The 6,587-nt window shown below is 39.7% G+C and overlaps 1 pseudogene; it reads right to left on the bottom strand.

Annotated features, from left to right (window-relative positions):
* Positions 1–4,787: 4,787 nt before the first annotated feature.
* LOC127674366 (claudin-34-like) lies at positions 4,788–5,422 on the bottom strand (annotated as a pseudogene).
* Between the last annotated feature and the right edge of the window lie 1,165 nt (positions 5,423–6,587).

Below are 6,587 nucleotides of genomic sequence, written 5' to 3'. Positions count from 1 at the left end.
CCGTACAGAAACTTTGTAATGTTATGAGGTCCCATTTGTCAATTCTTGATCTTAGAGCATATGCTATTGGTGTTCTGTTCAGAAATTTTCTCCCTGAACCAATGTCCTCAAGGGTCTTCCCCAGTTTCTTTTCTATTAGCTTCAGAGTGTCTGGCTTTATGTGGAGGTCCTTGATCCATTTGGATTTGAGCTTAGTACAAGGAGACAAGGATGGATCAATTCGCATTCTTCTGCATGCTGACCTCCAGTTGAACCAGCACCATTTGTTGAAAAGGCTATCTTTTTTCCATTGGATGTTTTCAGCCCCTTTGTCGAGGATCAAGTGGCCATAGGTGTGTGGGTTCATTTCTGGATCTTCAATCCTGTTCCATTGATCCTCCTGCCTGTCACTGTACCAATACCATGCAGTTTTTAACACTATTGCTCTGTAGTATTGCTTGAGGTCAGGGATACTGATTCCCCCTGACTTTCTTTTGTTGCTGAGAATAGTTTTAGCTATCCTGGGTTTTTTGTTATTCCAGATGAATTTGTTAATTGCTCTTTCTAACTCTGTGAAGAATTGAGTTGGGATTTTGATGGGTATTGCATTGAATCTGTATATTGCTTTTGGCAAAATGGCCATTTTAACTATATTGATTCTGCTGATCCATGAGCATGGGAGGTTTTCCCATTTTTTTTGAGGTCTTCTTCCATTTGCTTCTTCAGAGTCTTGAAGTTCTTGTCATAAAGATCTTTCACATGTTTGGTAAGAGTCACCCCAAGATACTTTATACTGTTTGTGGCTATTGTGAAGGGGGTCATTTCCCTAATTTCTTTCTCAGCCTGCTTATCCTTTGAGTATAGGAAGGCCACTGATTTGCTTGTGTTGATTTTATAACCTGCCACTTTGTGGAGTTGTTTATCAGCTGTAAGAGCTCTCTAGTGGAGTTTTTTGGGTCACTTAGGTAGACTATCATGTCATCTGCAAATAATGATAGTTTGACTCCTTCCTTTCCAATTTGTATCCCTTTGACCTCCTTATGTTGTCGAATTGCCCAAGCTAGTACCTCAAGTACAATATTGAAAAGATAAGGAGATAGGGGGCAGCCCTGTCTAGACCCTGATTTTAGTGGGATTGCTTCAAGTTTCTCTCCATTTAGTTTGATGCTGGCTACCGGTTTGCTGTATATTGCTTTTACTATGTTTAGGTATGGGCCTTGAATTCCTGTTCTCTCCAAGACTTTAAGCATGAAAGGATGCTGAATTTTGTCAAATGCTTTTTCAGCATCCAATGAAATGACCATGTGGTTTTGTTCTTTGAATTTGTTTATGTAGTGGATTGCATTGATTGATTTCCGTATATTAAACCAACCCTGCATTCCCGGGATAAAGCCTACTTGATCATGGTGGATGATCGTTTTGATGTGTTCTTGGATTCGGTTGGCAAGAATTTTATTGAGTATTTTTGCATCGATGTTCATAAGGGAAATTGGTCTGATGTTCTCTTTCTTTGTTGGATCTTTGTGTGGTTTTGGTATCAGCGTAATTGTGGCTTCATAGAAGGAATTGGGTAGTATTCCTTCTGTTTCTATTTTGTGGAATAGTTTGAAGAGTATTGGTGTTAACTCTTCTTTGAAGGTCTGATAGAATTCTGCACTGAAACCATCTGGTCCTGTGCTTTTTTTGGTTGGAAGACTTTCTATGACTCCTTCTATTTCTTTAGGCTTTATGGGACTGTTTAGATGATCTATTTGGTCCTGATTTAATTTTGGTATTTGGTATTTGTCAAGGAAATTGTCCATTTCCTCCAGATTCTCCAGTTGTGTTGAGTACAGGCTCTTGTAGTAGGATCTGATGATTTTTTGGATTTCCTCAGTTTCCGTTGTTATATCTCCCTTTTCATTTCTAAGTTTGTTAATTTGGATACTTTCTCTGTGCCCTTTGGTCAGTCTGGCTAAGGGTTTATCTATCTTGTTGATTTTCTCAAAGAACCAGCTCCTGGAGTCGTTAATTCTTTGTATGGTTTGCTTTGTTTCCAATTGATTTCAGCCCTGAGTTTGATGATTTCCTGCCTTCTACACCTCCTGGGTGAATTGGCTTCTTTTTGTTCCAGGACTTTCAGGTGTGTCCTTAAGCTGCTAGTGTATGCTCTCTCCATTTTCTTTTTGGAGGCACTCAGGGCTATGAGTTTACCTCTGAGCACTGCTTTCCTTGTGTCCCAAAGATTTGGGTATGTTGTGCCTTGATTTTCATTAAATTCTAAAAAGTCTCTGATTTCTTTCTTTATTTCTTCTTTGGTCAAGGTGTCACTGAGTAGAGTATTATTCAGCCTCCATGTGTATGTGGGCTTTCTGTTGTTTTTGTTGCTATTGAAAATCAGTCTTACACCATAGTGATCTGATAGGAGGCATGGGATTAGTTCGATCATCTTATATTTGTTGAGGTCTGCCTTGTGTCCAATTATATGGTCAATTTTGGAGAAGGTACCATGAGGTGCTGAGAAAAAGGTATATTCTTTTGCTTTAGGGTGAAATGTTCTATAAATATCAGTCAAATCCAATTGGTCCAAAGCTTCAATTAGTTTTACTGTGTCCCTGTTTAGTTTCTGTTTTCCCGATCGGTCCATTGAGGAAAGTGGAGTGTTGAAGTCCCCCACAATTATTGTGTTAGGTGCAATGTGTGCTTTGAGCTTTAGTAAAGTTTCTTTTACGAATGAGGGTGCCCTTGCATTTGGCGCATAGATGTTCAGAATTGAAAATTCTTCTTGGTGGATTTTTCCTTTGACCAGCAAGAAGTGTCCTTCTGTGTCTCTTTTGATCACTTTAGGTTGAAAGTCCATTTTATCTGATATTAGAATGGCTACTCCTGCTCGTTTCCTGTGACCATTGGCTTGTAAGATTGTCTTCCAGCCTTTTACTCTAAGGTAGTTTTTATCTTTGACACTGAGGTGTGTCTCCTGTATACAGCAAATTGTAGGGTCCTGTTTCCTTATCCAGTCTGTTAGTCTATGTCTTTTTATTGGGGAATTGAGACCATTGATGTTAAGAGATATTAGGGAATAGTGATTATTACTTCCTGTCGTTTTTGATGTTCTTTTTATATTTGAGTGGTTATCTTCTTTTGGGTTTGATGAAGGAAGGTAACTATCTAGCTTTTTCCAGGGTGTAGTTTCCCTCCTTGTATTGGAGTTTTCCTCCTATTATTCTTTGCAGAGTCGGGTTTGTGGAAAGATATTGTGTAAATTTGGTTTTGTCATGGAATATCTTGGTTTCTCCGTCTATGGTGAATGAGAGTTTGCTGGGTATAGTAGTCTTGGCTGACATTTGTGTTCTCTTAGAGTCTGCATGAAATCTGCCCAGGATCTTCTAGCTTTCATGGTCTCTGGTGAGAAGTCTGGTGTGATTCTGATAGGTCTTCCTTTATATGTTACTTGGCCTTTCTCTCTTACTGCCTTTAATATTCTTTCTTTGTTTAGTGCATTTGGTGTTTTGATTATTATGTGATGGGAGGTATTTCTGCTCAGGTCCAGTCTGTTTGGAGTTCTGTAGGCTTCTTGTATATTCATAGGCATCTCTCTCTTTACGTTAGGAAAGTTTTCTTCCATAATTTTGTTGAAGATATTTGCTGGCCCTTTCTGTTGTAAATCTTCACTCTCATCTATACCTATAATCCTTAGGTTTGGTCTTCTCATTGTGTCCTGGATTTCCTGGATATTTTGGGTTACAAGCCTGGAAACTATTGATCTAGCATTATAGAGGAGCATCAGGACAGAGAAAAAGGAGGGAGGTGATTGGAGAATGGGTGGAGAGAAGGTTTATGGGACATATGGGGAGGGGGGAACTGGGAAAGGGGAAATCATTTGGAATGTAAACAAAGAAAATAGAAAATAAAAAAGGTAAAAAAAGAAAACAACATAGTTGGCTTTGAATGGATTGATGAATGAATAAAGAAAATGTAGAACATTTATAAAATGGAATATTACTCAGCTATTAAAAATCATGAAATTTGCAAGTAAATGGGTAGACCTAGAAAATAATCACCAAGTGAGCTAACTCAGACACAATAAGACAAACATAGCATGTGTGTTTTCATTTGCATGTGTGAATATTAGCTGTTAAGTCTCCATTAAGAAGGCTACAATCAGCCAGTCATGGAGACTCATGCACAGCACTTGGGAGGCAAGGCAGGTAGATTTCTTAATTTGAGGCCAGCCTGGTCTACAGAGTGAGGACCAGGACAGCCAAGTCAAGGCATTCAGTCTTAAAAATGAAACAAAACAACAACAACAACAACAACAAAAAAAAACAAAACAAAAGCAACAACAAAAAAGGCTACAATCTGTAGAGCCACAAATGTTATCAATATAGTAGTGGGCCAGGCAAAAGTGTGTATTGTTCTTGGAAACAGATTTAGAGTAGACAGACATGAATAGAGGAGGGAAAGGGCTATCAGTCCAGGTTCTGATTTAGCCTTAGATTCAAGAGCAGTGTGAAAGGTTTATGTAATCTGACACTCATTTTAATGCGGATTAGGTTTATTGACTATTTACTGTTGTTGACAGCAAGTAAAACACAAATTCAATGTTAACCATAAAATAAGATTTTATTTAATAAAAGCCCACAATCCAAATAATGAATTAAGGAAACACGAGGGAAACCAAAGAAGACAAGAGTAAGTCAAATGGACGATTTTTTTGTCACAGGACACAACTGGCATTCTTTCAAGTTCTTTGAAAATCTATGTAGACACATGAAGAATACTCATTATCTTGGTTGGCATTTCAGGCTATGTAAGGTAGCAATTTACTTTTAAATTTTGGGATCGGGCATCTTGCCTATGGCTAAATTTGAAGAAAGGCAAATTGTGCCACTTAACAGAAAGAAAACTGCAGCTATAACTGCCAAAGCCATGGCACTTCTCATCTTCTGAGTGTCTGGGTGGAAAGGCATATGGAAAGATGGTGGGAAGTCAACCTCCCATTTGTGCATGATGGCTATGTAATTGAACAAAACAGCAAGTTAAGGAAAGCTGCTAGCAATGATGTTCACTATCCCTGAAAGGCTAAATGGATTGCTGGTGGCATTCGCCTGTACTCTTCCCATACACACATTTGAAAGAGCAATAATGGTGGTGATTTTCCCAAAGAGCCCAAGAAAGTTAGAAACCAGCAGCAATTGCTAGTTTATTAAAATATACAGAGGAATGAAGGAGTCACTGTAGTGGCATTGGTGACAAACTCTGCTGTTGCTGGAGTTGCTTCTGTGTGGAAAATACAGGCTCTCCATATGTCCACAAAAGCCACTGTAGACTTGAGGATTACAGGATCTTCATAGTGCCACACTTGCCCCTGAAGGCGGCCTATTGATATGCACCAAAGTAGCCAGACCACCACTGTGGTCAAAGCAAAACCTCCCATTTGGTGATGGCAATTTTTCATTGACATGATAATGACAGTGAATACTTGAGAACTGCAAAGACAAAGAGGACAAGTTAAGGATGGTTAATTGGGAAAAGGACAATATACTCAAATATACAGTACTAGGATAAAAAGTGTTATGTTTGAGAGAGTGGTCCTTGGCTTGGAGAACTGCTACTGTGGATGCAGTGTGAGAATAGTCTAAGAAGGCTCCTGTGGCAATATTGCCAGGTAGACCTTCTAGAACTTTTAATTCTTAACTTTGGTTTTGAACATTTGGAAATCCTTCTGCCTCTACTTTTCAAGGACTAGTTAGAAGCATGAGCCCCTACAAGTGTGTTTGTGAAAATATATATGGTCGTATATATACATGAATGCTTGCATGCATGTGCGCATGTGCACATGCATAGGGGCCTGTGATATATGTGTGTTTTTCTGTATGTATGTTTGTATATGCATATGTGTGCTTGTTCACATGTATTAGATTACCAGGAATAGTGCTTGTCAGTAAAATGTTCTACCATAAATCTATACCTCTCTAATCAGAAGAGATTCATAGGATGTATTTTTCAAGAAGTCTCTACATATGTGTCCTTCCTTGTGCCCTACAAGGATATTTAAGGTGGACCAAAGGGAACTTACATTCCTGAAGTCAACTATCTACTAAATTCTACAAATTTATAGTTAGAAAAAAGGTAACTTCCCTTTTATAGATCAAGAAGCAGCACTTATAGGCAATATGGGTTTAGCTTTTAATAATCTTTTGTTAATTATTTCTAGGCAGTACTTGTTAAAGAGGGGCTCAGCAGGAATCAATGTGTGTATATGCTGGGAACAGGAAACAATACCAGGGACTGCCTGTAGTAGGCCGGAATGGAGACATCTCAGAATCCCACAGCAGCTCCTTGTAGAAAAGGATGGTGTTGGGGGATTTCCGGCGGCGGCGGCGGCGGCAGCAGTGCAGCAGTGGCTGGTCCAGCTGAAGGGCCATCAGCAGTGGAACCAAGGCAACACAGGGTCCAGTTAAGCCCTGCGCCCACGACCACTGACCTTCGCTGACCAGCCGGGCGGCAAGCAGCTGCAGTTGTGCGGCGCCTTTCCTGCACGGAAGCCACTTCAGAACTCGGCCTCCCACCAGTCAGGAGAGGTGCATCCATCTTGGTTCCGGACTCCAGGGATCGGACAGATTGAG

Source organism: Apodemus sylvaticus, chromosome X, assembly GCF_947179515.1.
Source record: "Apodemus sylvaticus chromosome X, mApoSyl1.1, whole genome shotgun sequence".
Taxonomy (NCBI): Eukaryota; Metazoa; Chordata; class Mammalia; order Rodentia; family Muridae; genus Apodemus; species Apodemus sylvaticus.
The sequence above is the reverse complement of the archived record's forward strand: the minus strand, read 5'-3'. Positions and strand labels throughout refer to the sequence as shown.